The following is an 18,735-nucleotide window of genomic DNA, read 5'->3' as shown; positions in this document are numbered from 1 at the left end:
CTTCTTTTGGGCTGTTGGAAAAGGTAGGCTGCAGATGCAATTATCTCCCCCATAGCTTTTGGACATATAATAAGATCACTTTACTCCATGAGAAAACTATGGGATAGCTCCAGAGTACTGTCTGAGACCTATTTTTCCTTCCTAAATTTCTTGCTTCCAGCAAACAATTGTCCAGTCACTGAATAATCTAAGGCTAATGTCATTTATGGAGAAGGCAATGGCACCCCACTCCAGTACTCTTGCCTGAAAAATCCCATGGATGGAGGAGCCTGTTAGGCTGCAATCCATGGGGTTGCACAGAGTCGGACATGACTGAGCGACTTCACTTTCACTTTTCACTTTCACGCATTGGAGAAGGAAATGGCAACCCACTCCAGTATAGATGAATTTAATAAACAGACTTATAATTATGTATTCACTCAAGAATTCATGAGCATAATTTTTTTTAGTACTGAAAAAAAGAAAAAGTGATGGCATCACTGACTTAATGGACTTGAGTTTGAACAAGCTGTGGGAGTTGATGATGGACAGGGAAGCCTGGCATGCTGTAGTCCATTGAGTCACAAAGAGTCAGTCATGACTGAGTGACTGAACTGACTGACTGACTGACTGAAAAAAACAGTATAGACATTTAGATGGTAACTTGATGCCCTCCAAAACCTTAAAGTTCTGCTTCGCTGGTAATTAAATCTGCATCCATATAAGGTTCATTATAAGATGAATCAATGGTAGATGTACTAACACAGGAAGATCAGTGGGGAAAACAAAACAACTACAACAACAAGCAAAGGAAAAACAAAGTTTTTAAACTTGAGAAAGTAAAGATTCTTAACAATTCAAAGGGGGAACCAAAGTGCATGCAAGTTTCCCTTAGGAAGCAAGGGACTTCTGTTTCAGCCAGACTCCAGTATTTATCATGTTCAGAGCACTGGGAAAATGGCTCAGTCCAGGAGGTGTCACAGTGCCTCATCTGACAAGATAAAGGACTGTACTTGAGGAAGTTCTGATGATAGTTTCCGTTTAAACTCTATGTTGCCTTTTCAAACTAGGGCCCTACAAACTATAAAATATTTTTCCAGAGAATGGTGCATTACCCAACTCTCAGTCATGTCCGACTCTTTGCGACAATACAGTCCATGGAATTCCATGGACAATACAGTCCATGGAATTCTCCAAGCCAGAATACTGGAGTGGGTAACCATTCCTTTACTCTAGGGGCTCTTCCCAGCCCAGGGTTCAAACCCAGGTCTCCTGCATTTTAGGTGGATTCTTTATCAGCTGAGCCACCAAGGAAGTCCCATCATCACCAAAATAATAGATTACTAAAAATTAAGAAATATAGAACCTCAGAGGTTAGTACTTTCTAGGAAGCAGAACAAAATTTGAGAAAAGAAGAAACTATCAATATTGGAATATGCTTCTAGCCTTTAGAATTCTCAGTCAAAGGAGAAAACAGAAAGCATATATTTCTGAAAAGTAGAAAAGGAAATTTTTATGTCCAAAACATAGTGAGTACCTTTCTTTTTAGATATAATATTTTCAGTTCATTTTCTGATAAGTCAGCAACTTGCATTTTATCAGTTGCATTCTCTGCATTGAATTCTTGTTACTGCTAAGTCACTTCAGTCATGTCCGACTCTGTGCAACCCCATAGACGGCAGCCCACCAGGCTCCCCGTCCCTGGGATTCTCCAGGCAAGAACACGGGAGTGGGGTGCCATTTCCTTCTCCAATGCATGAAAGTGAAAAGTGAAAGTGAAGTCGCTCAGTCGTGTCCGACTCTTAGCGACCCCATGGACTGCAGCCCACCAGGCTCCTCCATCCATGGGATTTTCCAGGCAAGAGTATTGGAGTGGGGTGCCATTGCCTTCTCCATTGAATTCTTATGCTCTGATTATTAAGAATTTTTCTTTTACTGTTTCATAGGTCACAATATTTACTGATTCAGTATGAACATTTTCAACTCTAGAATCATGCCATTAGAAGATGGGGCTTAAAATGTTTGAGGTAGAGAATAGTTTTAATAGTTACCATACAGCAGTCTTTTATTTGTTTTGGCAGGCTAGAAGTGTAAAGACTGGGACTTCCCTGGCAGTCCAGTGTTTAAGACTCCATAGTTCCAACGCAGGGGATGAGAGTTTGATCCCTGGTCAGAGGACTAAGATCCCACATACCATGGGGCATGGTCAAAAAAAAAGAAAGAAAAAAAAATGTGAAGAGTGGTTAAAAACCATTGAGAGATAGTAGTGTGTGCTCAGTCGCCTTTGCACAGCTTTTTGTGACCCTATGGACTGTAGGTCACCAGACTTCTCTGGTGAGTTATGGCATGAGCTATGGTGAGCCAAAATCCATGGGATTCTCCAGGCAAGAATACTAGAGTTGGTTGCCATGCTCTCTTCCAAGAGACCTTCTCAACCCAAGGATTGAACCTGTGTCTCCTGCATTGCAGATCAGTTCTTTACCACTTAGCCACTGGGGAAGCCCCGAGAGACAGTAGGTTTTTCTTCAATTAGGAGAAAGTATATCTGTGTATACATATGTTTATTTATATGCATATGTGTGAGTTTTATAAAGCACCATTAGGTGCTTATTTGTCTTTTTGACTTATTCCCTTCATTTTCTTCAGAAAAAGAGGAAAATCAGTGAAATAGCTCCAACACTTCCTCATGCTGACATTCTGGAAAGTTCACACCCATTCTCATTTGCTATGGGCTATTTTTCACTAAGGTGTTTGTTGACAAATGCTAAAGGTATTACTCCTCCTGGGAAGATTTGCATCTTAATTGGAACTCTTAAGAGTTTCAATGCCTTCAAAGCTCTGAGAAATCAAACTCTTAATGGAGAAATTGAAAACATTATATCTAAAAACCACATGTCCTACATTTTCTGGCTCGGCCTAAATATTAAGAGGGTTTTATCCTTTTCAATAAAAAGGATTCATTAAAAGTTCTTCCAAACGTAATTTAATTTTACTGCCTTTGCAAGTCTTGTCATATATAAATAAGCAAACCAAGAAATTCTTTGTCAGACAGTTCTCATGTATCAGCTTAGAAATAAGGTCCAGGTAATTGGAACAGACAACCACTTTTACAGATATTTTTAGAAGGAGGTTTCCTGGGCTTTCTTAAATCACACACACGGGCACCCAGGATAGATTTAGCCCTGTGAGCATTTGGCAGTGTAGTCTTTAATTATTTTTTGATTATTAGAGAGTCTACCTAAAGAGGAAGATACATTTTTTTTTTTTTTTTGCCATGCGGCACGTGGGATCTTAGTTCTCCGACCAGGAATCAAAACCGTGCCCCCCTGCACTAGAAGTATGGAATCTTAACCACTGGACCACCAGGGATGTCCCTGCATTACTCTTTAAAAGTTTTTTTCTTTAAGTATTGAGATGCCTATAGTCAAATTTTCTGATGGAAAAAGTTTCAGTTTCAGGATTCCCATAATGAAAGATTGAGCAAAAAAAAAAAAAAAATCAATACTAAGTTTAACTGGAGTCCACCATTAACCACTGGAGAAATTACCATAAGCATGTAAGTTGGAAGCCACTACACTAAGTTGAAGGTGAATTGATTGTAGCCAATATAACACTGGTCTTCCCTGGTAGCTCAGCTGGAAAGGAATCTGCCTGCAATGCAGGAGACCCCAGTTTGAGTCCTGGCATTGGGAAGATTCCCTAGAGAAGGGATAGGCTAACCACTCCAGTATTCTTGGGCTTCCCTCATGGCTCAGTTAGTAAAGAATCTGCCTGCAATGCGGGAGACCTGGGTTTAATCCCTGAGTTGGGAAGATCCCCTAGAGGAGTGCATGGCAACCCACTCCAGTATTCTTACCTGGAGAATCTCCTAGGACAGAGGAGTCTGGTGGGCTACAGTACATGGGGTTGCAGAGTCAGACACAACTGAGCGATTAAGCACAATATAACACTGACTTGTTGTACTGATTAATTTATACCCAGTGCACCAAACTGTGATTTTTAGAGTCATTATAGAATATGTAATTAGCATCAGAGACTGAAAACTCTGTTGCTGGCAGTTGTAGATTATGGACAATGCGTAATTAAAATATAATTAATGAGCTATTTAAGATGTCAGCAATGGAAATATTTTGCTAGTTCAATGATAGTTAATGCAGTCATAGTCTTAACACATCTTAATTCTTAATGGAGAAACACTAATTTCTAATGGTCAATATCTCTATGACAAGTGCAAAGATCATTTTTAGGGGAGCTGGCTGGGCACTAATGTTGAGCATGAGTCATTCAACACAAGCAGGAGAACAGAAGAAGGGTCTCATTAACAGACATACACCCAGGGGTTGAACCCACATCTCTTATGTCTCTTTGTTAGACAAGTTCTTTAACACTAGCACTCTTTATTAACTAACTATAATTTTTAGAGTGTTACCACACTACTTATGGAGTATTTATAGGTCTTTGGAAAACTGCATAAACTGTTAGACAATGATACTCAATTGTCTAGTATATTTTGCAAATGCGACTGAGTTTCTGCTATTTAGAGACATCAATTCTCTGGGAAATGAGTACAAAGAAGCTCAGAAAAACTCAGAGAAGTGATGATGGCCAAATGAAGCTGGTAGAGGGAAGAAGGCTCGGGTGCCATTTCTTGCCTGTTCTTCCAGAAGTGGAGCTAATACATTATCTTTGCCCCCAGAGCACACCCACTCTTTAACCTATAGCCTCTCAAGGAGTTTGCCTCCTACTGTGAGCAGTTAATGGCAGATCACTTATTCAACAATGAGTTGGTCCCATCCATCAAGTGAGTGACATTATGCAAATGTTTCACCAAAGTTGGTAAAACATTTTAGCTTTGAAAAGAGACTTTCACATCAAATTGTAGAAACTAAGCTAAAGTTGAAGTGATCAGAGAAAGTGTTTTATGATGGCCTGTATGTGTAGATGGTTGACTGCCTATGATAAACTTTTCCAGGTATGATAGTTATAATTTAATGTAACAAAGGTTACAAGATTCCTTCATGGTAGTTTTATATATTATATATGTATATAGATCGGAGAAGGCAATGGCAACCCACTCCAGTACTCTTGCCTGGAAAATCCCATAGGTGGAGGAGCCTGGTAGGCTGCAGTCCATGGAGTCGTGAAGAGTTGGACACAACTGAGCAACTTTCCTTTCACTTTTCACTTTCATGCACTGGAGAAGGAAATGGCAACCCACTCCCGTATTCTTGCCTGGAGAATCCCAGGGACAGGGGAGCCTGTTGGGCTGCCGTCTATGGGGTCACAGAGAGTCGGACATGACTGAAGCAACTTAGCAGCAGCAGCAGCAGCAGCATGTATACAGATATATATGTTGATTTAGTATATATTGATTGAAAATTACTAACATCTGGAATAAATTCAACAATATTTTCAATAAATTGTTTTTAATTATCATACTATGACATGTATAATAATCACATCATCACTATTGCATAAAATATCAATATACATATTTTGAAGCCATATAAAAAATATTTAGTCATTAAAAGTGAAAGTTGCTCAGTCATGTTCAACTCTTTGCAACCCCATGGACTATACAGTCCATGGAATTCTCTAGGCCAGAATACTGGAGTGGGTAGCCTTTCCCTTCTCCAAGGGATCTTCCCAACCCAGGGATCAAACCCAGGTCTCCTGCATTGCAGGCGGATTCTTTACCAGCTGAGCCACAAGGGAAGCCCTATTTAGTTAGGGAACTCATTATTTTTGTGAATTCTTGGACTCTGCAAAATTCTGGAATTCCCCAATCCCATTCTTCCTCAAAGATGACTATGACTAAGACCTCTAGGTTAAAAACATTGGCTTAGATAATCAACCCTTCAGGATTTTACAGCATATTTGGGCAAGAAGATATATCAATAGATAGATCTGTTGATGCACATAAATAGCATAGTATAGTGACTTAGGCAGAAAATAAGAGGATGAGGCTGATAGGATTTACAAAGAGAGCATGATGGGCTGATTTGGATGAGAAGATTCTACAGACAAGTTTGGGACAGGAACATGAATAAAGATTAGCTTGATAGAAAGACGGTAGGTAGGAGGGCATTCCTAGCAAGAAGCAGAAGTGAAGGTGGTAATGAACATTGTACTAATAGGGAAAGTGAAGTTAGCAGAGTTAGAAAGAAAATGTGTTATTTAGGGACCACATTTGGATTACTGGTAGGAATGCTCTAAAAAAGTAATCTGAAGTCAGAGTACTGTTAGTGAATGACCCAGAGTGACTTTCCAATGCAAAATAGCCAGGAGGAAAGTGGTAGCATTGAAACTGATGACTCATCTAGAATTTCCCAGAGATACGACCCTTGCAAGTATGGGAGCTCTTATGGGCTCCTCATTCGTAATCACTGTTACACCACAGTGGAAAATCTCCAGTGTCTGCGAGATAAGGAGAAATATCAAGATTTTTCCACAGGGATACCAGTCTTATGTTGTTGTCTGTAAGTCGTGTTGGCAGGCTCATGGTCTCTAAGTCATGTTGGCAGACGCTTTTGCCACCCCATGGAAAGACTAGAGATCTCTTCAAGAAAATTAGAGATACCAAGGGAACATTTCATGCAAACAGGGCACAATAAAGGACAGAAATGGTATGGACCTAACAGAAGCAGAAGATATTAAGAAGAGGTGGCAAGAATACACAGAATTATACAAAAAAGATCTTCATGACCCAGATAATCATGATGGTGTGATCACTCACCTAGAGCCAGACATCCTGGAATGTGAAGTCAAGTGGGCCTTAGGAAGCACCACTATGAAGTTCAAAGCTAGTGGAAGTGATGGAATTCCTGTTGAGCCATTTCAAATCCTACAAGATGGTGCTGTGAAAGTGCTGCATTCAATATGCCAGCAAATTTGGAAAACCCAGCAGTGGCCACAGGACTGGAAAAGGTCAGTTTTCATTCCAATCCCCAAAAAAGGCAGTGCCAAAGAAAGCTCAAACTATGGCACAATTGCACTCATTTCACACGCTAGTAAAGTAATGCTCAAAATTCTCCAAGCCAGGCTTCAACAGTATGTGAATCATGAACTTCCAGATGTTCAAGATGGTTTTAGAAAAGGCAGAAGAACTAGAGATCAAATTGCCAACATCCATTGGATCATCAAAAAAGCAAGAGAGTTCCAGAAAAACATCTATTTCTGCTTTATTGACTATGCCAAAGCCTTTGACTGTGTGGAGCACAACAAACTGGAAAATTCTTCAAGAGATGGGAATACCAGACCACCTGACCTGCCTCTTGAGAAATCCGTATGCAGATCAGGAAGCAACAGTTAGAACTGGACATGGAAGAACAGACTGGTTCCAAATAGGGAAAGGAGTCCATCAAGGCTGTATATTGTCACCCTGCTTATTTAACTTCTTTGCAGAGTACATCATGAGAAACGCTGGGCTGGATGAAGCACAGGCTGGAATCAAGATTGCCAGGATAAACATCAGTAACCTCAGATATGCAGATGACACCACTCTTATGGCAGAAAGTAAAAAAGAAGTAAAGAGCCTCTTGATGAAAGTGAAAGAGGAGAGTGAAAAAGTTGGCTTAAAACTCAACATTCAGAAAACTAAGATCATGGCATCTGGTCCCATCACTTTATGGCAAATAAATGGGGAAACAGTGGAAACAGTGACAGACTTTATCTTTTGGGGCTCCAAAATCAGTGTAGATGGTGACTGTGGCCATGAAATTAAAAGACACTTACTCCTTGGAAGAAAGTTATGACCAACCTAGACAGCATATTCAAAAGCAGAGACATTACTTTGCCAGCAAAGGTCCATCTAGTCAAGGCTATGGTTTTTCCAGTAGTCATGTATGGATGTGAGAATTGGACTATAAAGAAAGCTGAGCGCCGAAGAATTGATGCTTTTGAACGGTGGTGTTGGAGAAGCCTCTTGAGAGTCCCTTGGACTGCAAGGAGATCCAACCAGTCCATCCCAAAGGAAATCAGTCCTGAATATTCATTGGAAGGACTGATGCTGAAGCTGAAACTCCAATACTTTGGCTACCTGATGCAAAGAACTTACTCATTTGCAAAGACCCTGATGCTGGGAAAGATTGAAGGTGGGAAGAGAAGGGAACAATAGAGGATGAGATGGTTGGATGGCATCACTGACTCAGTGATCATGAGTGTGAGTAAACTCTGGGAGTTGGTGATGGACAGAGAGGCCTGGCATGCTGCAGTCCATGGGGTTGCAAAGAATTGGACATGACTGAGTGACTGGACTGAACTGAACTGAGCTGGACCGTAGCCCGCCAGGCTCCTCTGTCCATGGAATTCTCCAAGCAAGAGTACTGGAGTGGGTTGCCATGCCCTTCTCCAGGGCATCTTCCTGACCCAGGTATCAAACTGCATTCTCTTGTGTCTTTGCAGGCAGATTCTTTACCCCTGAGCTACCAGAGAAGTCCAGATATTCTTATACCTAACCCTAATCTTATTATTTTTCCATGAAGGTACTAAGTTCTTTGGGGGGGAAAAATGGTCTTTATTCAACTTGAGGGACAACAAGTTTAAAGAGCTCTGAAGAGAAAACAGCTTTCACCTAAGTAATACATGATGGATGATGGGATGGGAGGCAGGAATGTGAATAAGTATTCTTAGTAGAAGCTCTGAGCTGTGGTGGAAACCAGGCAACCAGGCTTAATTTGAGACGGAGGTTGGGAATTGGTGTAGGTCAGAGAAATGAGCCTCTTATTTCATTGGCAGGAGATTCTTTGCATTCTGTAACAACTGTGCCTGCAAATGAAAATGGAGTTACAGTTTGGAGAGTAATGAAAGCTTTTGAGCAGGCAAACAGCAAGAGGAAAGCAGGAATTTAAGATGACAGTTCAAGTGGAGGGATGAGGAATAAAAAGAAGATCAGGAGCAAATAGAACAGTTAAGCAGATGTTGCAAGGGTCTAGATGTCTGGAGATGAGCATAGACTTGGCAACAATAAAATGAAGGAAAGGAAGGAATGGATTCCATAATTCCATGGAAGATTGGCAGGACTTGGTATTTTTTTCCCATGGCACAAAGATGATAAGGGAGGAAAGGATTATTCAGAAATTTGGAGCTTGGATACCTGAGGCTGTGACTATATCACTCATATCTGAAGGGAAAGTAAGATGAATAGATCAAGATTTGAGGGAGAAAAGTCAGTTTAGGTTTGGATATTTTGCACTGGAGGAAAACAGCAGAACTATAATAGGAAGTTTCTGAAGGATTTGTTGTTATTTAGTTGCTAAGTTGAGTTGGATTCTTTTGTGACTCCATGGACTGTACCTTGCCAGGTTACTCCGTCCATGGGATTTCTTAGGGAAGAATACAGGAGTGGGTTGCCATATTCTGCTCCAGGGGATCTTCCTGACCCAGGGATTGAACTCACATGTCCTGCACTGACAGGCAGAGTCTTTACCACTGCACCACCTGAGAAGTCCCCTTGATGGATAGTGGGAGATTACAGTGGAACAGGAAGAGAGAAGTAGGTGAATTTTGAAGACTTTCCTTCTCACCCAGGAAATCTTTTTTTCTAGGATAGAATAGAGAAATTTAAAAAGGGATGAGAAGATTGAAGTACTTTGTTCAAAGTTAGGGAGCATGCTTTTCAGTTTGATACTATTCTCTTTCATTTATTCATGCAACAGATGACAATGCTTAATGGCAATCATTTTTAACATTTATCTATCAAAACCGAAGCCAGGTCAGAAGACTCTCTGAAGATTTACTGTCAGAGAAGAAATCAATGGCATTTGTAGAAAAAAAAAAAGATACAGAAAATATGAAAGGCAAGAGTAAAAACTTAAGAGACATGAAGGCATAAAAATTTAGGAAAAAACAAGCCATGGGAAACTAAAAGAATAGGCATTGAATTTCTCTAATGGTTCCAACCGGGGAAAAAGCTATATTTGCTTCTTGCTCTTAAATAAATAGAACATTTTCCCAATAATGCCAAGATGACTCACAGCGCACATTTTATGTATCTTGTAATTTTCCTACACACTGTAAAGGCAACACAGTTGAGCTAATAACGAGCCAAGTCTTACATGTAATTATAGGCTGCCGATCGCATTTCTAGAACAATACATTAATGAAAGCCAGTTATTTAATTATGGCATAATATAATAAAAAGTTTTTACAGTCACTTGTTAAAACAGACCAAAAAAATAAAATAAAATAAAGTATTTTTCCCAAACATAGCAGAGGAACAGTAGAGTCATATCTTGATGCCTTTGCCAGGGTAGAAAAACAGCTTTTCTGCCACTAAAAGGACAAACCAATTCATCTGCCATGTATAATTTGACAAGTTGCAATGCTTAAACAGTAGGAGGGAAAGACATGTCTTCCAAGATTTCCCCCAAAGGACGAGGCTTTCAGCAGTTCCCAATTACTATCCAGGCTGTATCACTTGAGACATCTCCTCAGCAGATAGCCAGGAATACCTGGTACATAGGAGAGCAGAGGTGTGCTTCACAGTTACTCTGGGCCTTGGCATGGCCAATTATTAGAATAGGAGCCAACCATGAAGCTTCAGGTGTGCAGTCTGGCAACACTTGCTGGTATGCCAGTATGTGTTCCCTGACCTAACTTTCTTTTTAAACTTATTTTTTAATTGAAATATAGTTGGTTTACAATGTTGTGTTAATTTCTGCTGTAGAGCAAAGTGACTCAATTATAAACATATATATTCTTTTCCATTCCAGTTTATCACGTGATGTTGAACATAGTTCCCTGTGCTATACAGTAGGACTTTGTTGCTTATTCATTCTATATGTGGTAGTATGCACCTACCAGCCCCAAGTTCCCACTCCCTCCTTTCCCCATCCCCTTCCCCGTTGGCAACCACAGTCTGTTCTTTATGTCCCTGAGTTTGTTTCTGTTTCGTAGACAGGTTCATCTGTGTCATATTTTAGATTCCAGATTGAAGTGATATCATATGGCATTTGTCTCTCTCCTTCTGACTTACTTCACTTAATGTGACAACCTCTAGTTACAACGGTGCTGCTGCAAATGGCATGATTTGTTCTCTTTTATGGTTGAGTAGTATTCCATTGTCCATACAGACCTCATCTTCTTTATCTGTTCACCTGTTGATGGACTTTTAGGCTGTTTTTATGTCTTGGCTATTGTGAATGGTGCTGCTAGGAACACAGGGGTGCATGTATCTTTTTTGAATTACAGTTTTGCCTAGATATATGCCCAGGGATAGAATTGCTGGATTGTACAGTGATTCTATTTTTTAGTTTCTTGAGGAACCTCCAAATGGCTGCACCAACTTATATTCCCACCAACAGTGTACTCCAGACCTAACTTTTATGCACCTCAATTTCTGAAATGATAATCCTGCTAAAGTTTAAGGTGAAAAAAATCCACTGTGAAATGAGTCTATTTTGGGTAATGAGCCAAAGATCTTAACTCATTTCTACCGATGATGGAAGAATGAAAAGCCTGTCGTGTCTTAGATCCATGTTTCCTGCAGATAAGGACTGCTTTCCCAGGAACCACTTCAGTCATTCCACTTACTAAGCCTGCTAAAAGTCTTTCTTGGCACTGGTTCAGAATACATAAACCAGTTCTCAACTTCAGTTACACATGGATGGTTTCCTAGGTGGGGATGATTTTAAAGAGAGAAGAAAAAAAATGAGAAATTTTGCTTTACAAATTCAGGTTTGCCTTCTGAAATATTGAAAAAGAGGGATGAGATTCAAGACTGACCCTTTGTCTCCTTTGCAGATAGGAAGAGTCCTAATTAGAGAGCGAACCAAGGGAAAATGATAACCAAAGGTAATGTGATATCCTAGATTGGATTTTGGAACAGAAAAAGGACAGTAGTGGAAAAACTGGTGAAAGCTGAAAAATTCTGTAGTTAAGTTAGTAGTTTTTGTACCAATGTTAATTTCTTGAGTTTGATAATTCTACTGTGATCATGCATGGTGTTAACAATAGGGGAAGCTGAGTGAGGGGTATAGGGAGCTTCCTGTAGTATCTTTCTAACTTTACTGTAAGCCTAAAATTATTTCAGAAAAGACCAAATTAGTTAAATAGAAAAATTAGTCGCTGTGCTAAGCACTCTCTTTGCCAGTGGAAAGCCAAATCAATGTGCTAATGGTTCTTATTTTGAACTATTGTGGAATTATAGTTATTATGAAATTATGGAATTTCAACTATTATGAAAGAGATGTTCATGTCAATTTAGTCTTTTTTTCCCCCTCTATTTCATAAATGAGCTGTGAAACCAAGGCAAGAGCAATGAAGTCACTTCCCCAAGAGCTGACATTTAATTAAATACAGAGCTAGAGAAAGAGCTTTAGTTCTGTGCCCTTTTGGCCAATATCATAGGCACATCCCAAGTAGCATGTTGCTTCTCTGTAATTAGCAACCAGTCCTTGGAGAGGAAACAAGCATCCAATGTGTTCAAACACTGAGCTAGAGTCTGAACAGATCTCTCTCTCCATGCCTACATATATGTTTGTAATTATGTGTGCTAAGTTGCTTCAGTTGTGTCTGACTCTTTGCGACCCTATGGACCATAGCCCACCAGGCTCCTCTGTCCATGGGATTGTCCAGGCAAGAATAATGGAGTGGGTTTGTAACTATAGCCCCTCAAAATGGTCATGGGATAATTGAGGAAACATATGAAATGCTAGTTTAATTCTTAAAATTGTTAGCAGTAAATAGTCCAAGTTAAGTAAACATATATATGTTGGCTGTACCATGAAGCATGTAGGGTCTTAGTTCCCTGCCCAGGGACTGAACCTATGCCTTCTACATGGGGAACACTGAGTCTTAACCATTGGACCACTAATTGGACCCTAAATGAGCAATATTGATAATAACTGTAAAGGATGTTGTTTATATAGAAATGATTACATTAGTAAACTCCTTTTGTAAAACATTAACCCTGTGGTTACATGTATCAGCTCTGGAAGAATTTAGAACTCTGGCCCATCCAGAGAGCAGAGAAAATACTGACTCAGTTTGTTACCATCAGGTCCTCCTTTGTGTACTTAATGTCAAAGATTAAGTGGTAACGAGAGGGTGCTTGCAGACTCCTTTGGGCAAGATCCGTATACCCCTTTCCATCTTTATTTTTTTTTAGGAGAATATTATGGTCAGAGAAACTGAAGGAGACTATTCACAACAGAGACAGTGTTCTGAAAGTACAATACAAGTGGAAAGTATTGTCTGGAAATGAAGCAAAAGGAAAGAGGAGCAGCGTACACCAACAGTGTACCCAATGAATGGGTTCTGTGTGTTTCTGTGTTTTTAATCATGGAAAATGTGGAAGGGATGAATTGAAGCTGCCTCATCAGTGGCTTTGATTTTAGCAATTTAAATTTCTAAAAATGAGCCTTCCTGAATAAGCAAGACCTGACACTGGAATTGCAGAGTATGTGTTGCCAGGCACACCAACAAGTTTATTTTCTAACTTTTGTCAACATCAAACGCTCCTAATTTCCCCCCTTTTTTCTTTTCATCTAGTCAGATGTTACGACAGGACTTTAGTAGACAAACCCCAGCTCACCATCAAGTCTTCAGTTTCTTCAAGTCCACCTTACATTCATCCAAGGGCAGTCACTTAATATGTGTTATGAGTTGCCTGACAATCTGGGCTTTTCATTTGGACAGGTTTCCTTGAGAATTCTAGAATGATAGCCAGCCTGGTATTAACTTCCGGAGTGATACACTGATTTTTCCCGAAAAGCAAATGTCAGTCTTATTATACCCTGTGGAAAATCCTATGCTCTTGGAGGGCAGTGGCTGGATCTCCAACTGTTTTGTAACCCATGCAGCCCTTGACAAAGTGTTTTCTCAACAGTAGGTGTTTAATAAATCTTCACTGACTGACTCACTGACTAAATGATGAAGTGAATAAATGAGCGACTTGTGGAATGAGTTAAATAAATAATTCCCTGTAAATCATTGGGAACAATGCTTGGCATGGCTTTCCCAAGACACAGACATTATGACTCAAAATTGTCCTATTCAATGAAAATGACACTTATTCCTTCAAAGTTGAAGGAGAAATGAAAAAAGTTGCTGGCCAATTCAAGTCACGTATTAAATTTGGCAGAATCTATTTTCAGCTTGAAATATACAAGTATTTCCCTCCACATTCCCGACATTCAGTCTGAATAAATAAACTAGACCCAATAACTACCTGACCTCAGGTCTCAGGCTCGCCTTCTTGTCCCACTTCCTATTCTTCTTTTCTGTGCCTCTTTTCTAATGGCCTCTGTTTCTACCATCCCCTCTTCCTGGAATGTTCTTTCTCAACTGTCAGCCACAAATGCCAACCCATGTCCCAGTGCCTAGAGTACCTCTAGTCTCTGCTGTCTTAATTTTTCTTGGCCATAGCAGACATATTGTTCTGCTCTGCCTTAGCCCCATAAGAGTCAAGAAAACAGGTGAGGTGTAGTGGTCCAGGACCTGTGGACTATAGACACCCTTTTCGTGGGTTCATGGTGCCTTTCCTGACCTTTTTTCCAGTCCCAAGACCTCCTTGCCATCCCTAAAACCTGCCACGTATGTGCCTGCCTTGGCCTCTTGCTGTTTCTTCTGCCCCAAAAGTCCTTCCTCCACATAACCACCTGGCTTTCTCTCTGACTTTGCTCAGGCCTCTGGCCTCATGTTACTAGTAAAGATTTACCTGATGACCCCACATAAAACCTCCATATGAAAGACAGTTTCGGGACTTCTGTGATGGTCCAATGGCTAAGATGTCATGCTCCCAATGCAGAGGGCCCAAGTTCAATTCTTGGTTGGAGAACTATATCCCACATGATTCAACTATAGATCTTGAGTTCTGCAACTAAGACCAGACACAACCAAATGAATAAATAAATAAATTAAAAAATCATGATGATGTTTGGCAGAAACCAACACAATATTATAAAGCAATTATCCTTCAATTAAAAATAAATAAGTTTAATTATAAAAAAAGAAAACAAAAGAATACAGTCTTCTTTTTCTTAATTGCCGATTTCCCAGAGTTGGACTGTGAAGAAGGCTGAATGCCAAAGAATTGATGCTTTTGAACTGTGGTGCTGGAGAAGACTCTTGCGAGTCCCTTGGACTGCAAGGAGATCCAACCAGTCCATTCTGAAGGAGACCAGTCCTGGGTGTTCACTGGAAGGACTGATGCTGAGGCTGAAATTCCAATACTTTGGCCACCTCATGCGAAGAGTTGACTCATTGGAAAAGACCCTGATGCTGGGAGGGATTGGGGCAGGAAGAGAAGGGGACAACAGAGGATGAGATGGCTGGATGGCATCACTGACTCGATGGACATGAGTTTGGGTGAACTCTGGGAGTTGGTGATGGACAGGGAGGCCTGGTGTGCTGTGATTCATGGGGTTGCAAAGAGTTGGACACGACTGAGCGACTGAATTGAACTGAACTGAACTGAATACAAGTTTAGTGCCTAATAAACATTTCTTGAATAGATGGATTGATACCATGTTCCATTTTCTTAGATTCATAGACATATTAGAATATCAAACAATCAAAATAAAGACATTTTCTGAACTTACTTGACTACACTAGAGCATGCTTTGAGAAGTAGAGCTCCAAGGTACATGGACTGTTTGTTCTCCTAAGGTTACATGTAGTATACTGTAATTGTCTTTAATTAAATTAATGTTTATCACTACACCCTCCTCCAATTAACTTTGAATTTCCCTGGGTCCAGAGACCATATCGTGCATTTGATGACATCACTCTAGTGCTTACACACACACATACTCACACACACGCGGCAAGATCCACAGCAGGGACTCAGGTGACTTCTGAAGGGTAGATTTTTCTCAAATGGGATAAATCCGGAGTTGATTAGAGAGTTGAAAAAATATATCCTCTTATTATAAATAAGTATGGTGGTTTAGTCACTAAGTCATGTCCAACTGTTTGTGACTCATGGACTGTAGCCTGCCAGGCTCCTCTCTCCATGAGATTTTCCAGGCAAGAATACTGAAATGGGTTGCTCTTTCCTTCTCCAGGGGATCTTCCTGACCCAGGGATAGAACCCAGGGCTCCTGCATCGCAGAAAAATTCTTTAACATCTGAGTTACCAGAGAAGCCTGGTATAAATAAGTATGGAACTTTAAAAAGAAAATCAATACTATTACCATCAATAAGAAATTTCAGAAAGGAAATATTTACCTTTGTTTGCAACCGAATATGTGCTGTCTTATATATTAATTTGACTGCAGGTATCCTCTCCGTGAAGTTTAACAGTGAGAAGATAAATGTACATTAAATGAAAAAAAAAAAAAAAAGACAAATTCATTCAGTGGTTCTTACAAATGCTTTGGTGGAAAATGACCTTATTGATTGTTTTGGTTGTGAAGACTGGAGAAAATATCTAGAACTAAGACTTGGAAAACATAGACAAAGCCAAAGAATTATAATAAAACTTTATGTTTCAAAATGGATGTTATATCACCATGGTTTTAGAGAGGCATTTTTAAAAAATCAGTGTTGAAAATGCTGTAATTATCCAGCTTCTATCAAGTAGAAATGAATGAGATGGGAATAAAACTTTCTCTTTTTCTTAAGAAAAGTGCACGGGAGAATGGCCCAGCCATAAACATTTAGTGAGCCAACCCTGGACTTTTAAGAGAATTCTGGTCTTCTCTTTTTTTAGGCAATGACTCAACTAATTGCCCAAGGGACACACAAAGTACAATATTTTTATGACAGAATTTTTTATTCTTTCACAGTGGTCACCAAAGAGAAAATTGTTTCCTGGAAACATAGACTCATAGAGCTGTGTTTAAAAGCCATAAACTGCTACTGATTTTTATTCTCATTTTAAAGTTTTAAATAAACTAAATTTACTTTCCTTAAGTAAATGTACAAATGTCATTCCACATTTGAAACCCATCAATATATTTTTAAGATATTTTAAAATTTAGAGTTATTGTAAATCTTGTACTTGGCAGTCAAGTCACTGTCATATATACTGTCATAAACCAAAGTGAAAAAACATATCTTCAAGAAGATGAAGGCATGAACAAACATGTATTCAGAATATTTTAGTAAAATTATCTGTTCTTATTATTTATAAATGTGCTTGTGAAAGAACTTAGGTAAAAGACATTGTAGCTATTAATAATTCAGGGAAAGTAAATTATAGAGCAAATGTATTTGTATGGCTTTTATCTTTCATGTCTCATTTTCTTCTTCTTTCACATGTTACCAAAAATAGTAATTATCAAACTGCTTCTATAAGACTTTTAATAACAACTCTGTCAGTAGTTATACTGTGTCAAAACAAGGAGAAGCAATGCAGAGAAAAACCTCCGTACTTTAAAGTAACAGACAGATGGGCATTGTAATCTGTTTTCAGTGCTTGTGTTGTTTAATTCAGTGATGCCTAGGTGGCACTCTGGGTTGGTGGAGGGCATGTGAGTGATGACCCTGCCCAGGGTAACATGTCATACTGAGGATATGGAGCATCCTTACTCAAGAAGACAGGTGAGGGGAGGCATCTAAGTCCACGGACATGCATACAGAGGTTGAAGGCACAAATATAGAAATCTACAGATCATTAAAGAACAAGGGATGCAGGAGAGGGGCCAGGCAAGGGCTGGAGTGCTCTTTGACTTTCATGAGCTTGTCATTGGATGGGTAATGGATGGGTGGATTTCAGTGACCAGAGGACATGCTGAAAGATGTGACTGTGAGCAATCAACAAAAAATTAGACAAGTTCTGTGGTCCTCAGGGAACATGGCACCAGGAGATACTACATTACCTGGAGGAAACTCTCTGGTTCTTCTGTCTAACTTCCCCACATGGCACACACTATGATCAGAATTCAAGCTATAACCTTCTCTTCTCTGGCAATTTATCCTCTCTCAGCTTGACCATTTTTCACTTCCATTTGCTTCCCCCAGACTACCTAGAATACTGGTGAATCATTATTTGCCTTATTAAAGCAGTTAACCTCAGTCTTTACAATTCAATGAAACATTTCTTTTCCTACTTTGCAGATGAAAAGTTGTTGTTGTTTAGTCACTAAGTTGTTTCTGACTCTTTCACCATCCCATGGACTTTAGCCCACTAGGCTTCTCTGTCCATGGAATTTCCCAGGCAAGAATACTGGAGTGTGTTGCTGTTTCCTTCTCCAGGGCATCTTCCTGACCCAAGGATCAAATCCAAATCTCCTGCATTGCAGGAGGATTCTTTTACTGACTAGCCACCAGAGAAGCCCTGATGAAAAAGTATTTTTTACCAAACACAACCATGAGGCCAAAAAAGCAAAGCATTGGAGTTTGGAGTAGGGACAGGTTTATTGCAGAGCCAAGCAAGGAGAACAGGTGACTGGTGCTCAAAAACTTAGAATTTCCCGATGGTTTTCAGGGGAAAGTCTTTATAGGCACAGCCCATGTGACTTCCTTCTGAATGACTGGTGGTAAGATAGCAAGGACAATGGACATGAACTTGAGAAAACTCCAGGAGATGGTGAGGGACGGGGAAACCTGGGTGCCACTGTCCATAGGGTCGCAAAGAGTCGAACATGACTTGGTGACTGAACAACAGCAAGGCAGCAGGGTGGTGCTCCAGGAATCTTGTGCTCAGCCTGAAGTTACCAGTCTCCCTTGAGGAGGACCTGAGATCCTTCTTTAATCACTGCACTATTGTTCCTTGACTGCTTCTCCTTTGTTTCTGCATTCTTGTACTTCCTTGATTAGCAACTTTGAATCTGCTCTTGGTATTCAGGAAGGTTTAGGAGGCTGATTGAA

The 18,735-nt window shown here is 39.9% G+C and overlaps 1 long non-coding RNA gene across 2 annotated transcripts; it reads left to right on the top strand.

Annotated features, from left to right (window-relative positions):
* The first annotated feature begins 1,210 nt into the window (after nt 1-1,210).
* LOC133260216 (uncharacterized) lies at nt 1,211-16,367 on the top strand. Of its 2 annotated transcripts, none has more exons than XR_009740691.1 (4): nt 1,211-1,352; nt 11,722-11,772; nt 13,088-13,216; nt 15,987-16,367. It is a non-coding gene; the product is annotated as an uncharacterized LOC133260216 (long non-coding RNA). The 2 variants fall into 2 exon arrangements; XR_009740690.1 differs by having other exon boundaries at nt 1,211-1,508.
* The last annotated feature ends 2,368 nt before the right edge of the window (nt 16,368-18,735 follow it).

Source organism: Bos javanicus, chromosome 14 (assembly GCF_032452875.1).
Source record: "Bos javanicus breed banteng chromosome 14, ARS-OSU_banteng_1.0, whole genome shotgun sequence".
Classification (NCBI taxonomy): Eukaryota; Metazoa; Chordata; class Mammalia; order Artiodactyla; family Bovidae; genus Bos; species Bos javanicus.
The sequence above is the reverse complement of the archived record's forward strand: the minus strand, read 5'-3'. Positions and strand labels throughout refer to the sequence as shown.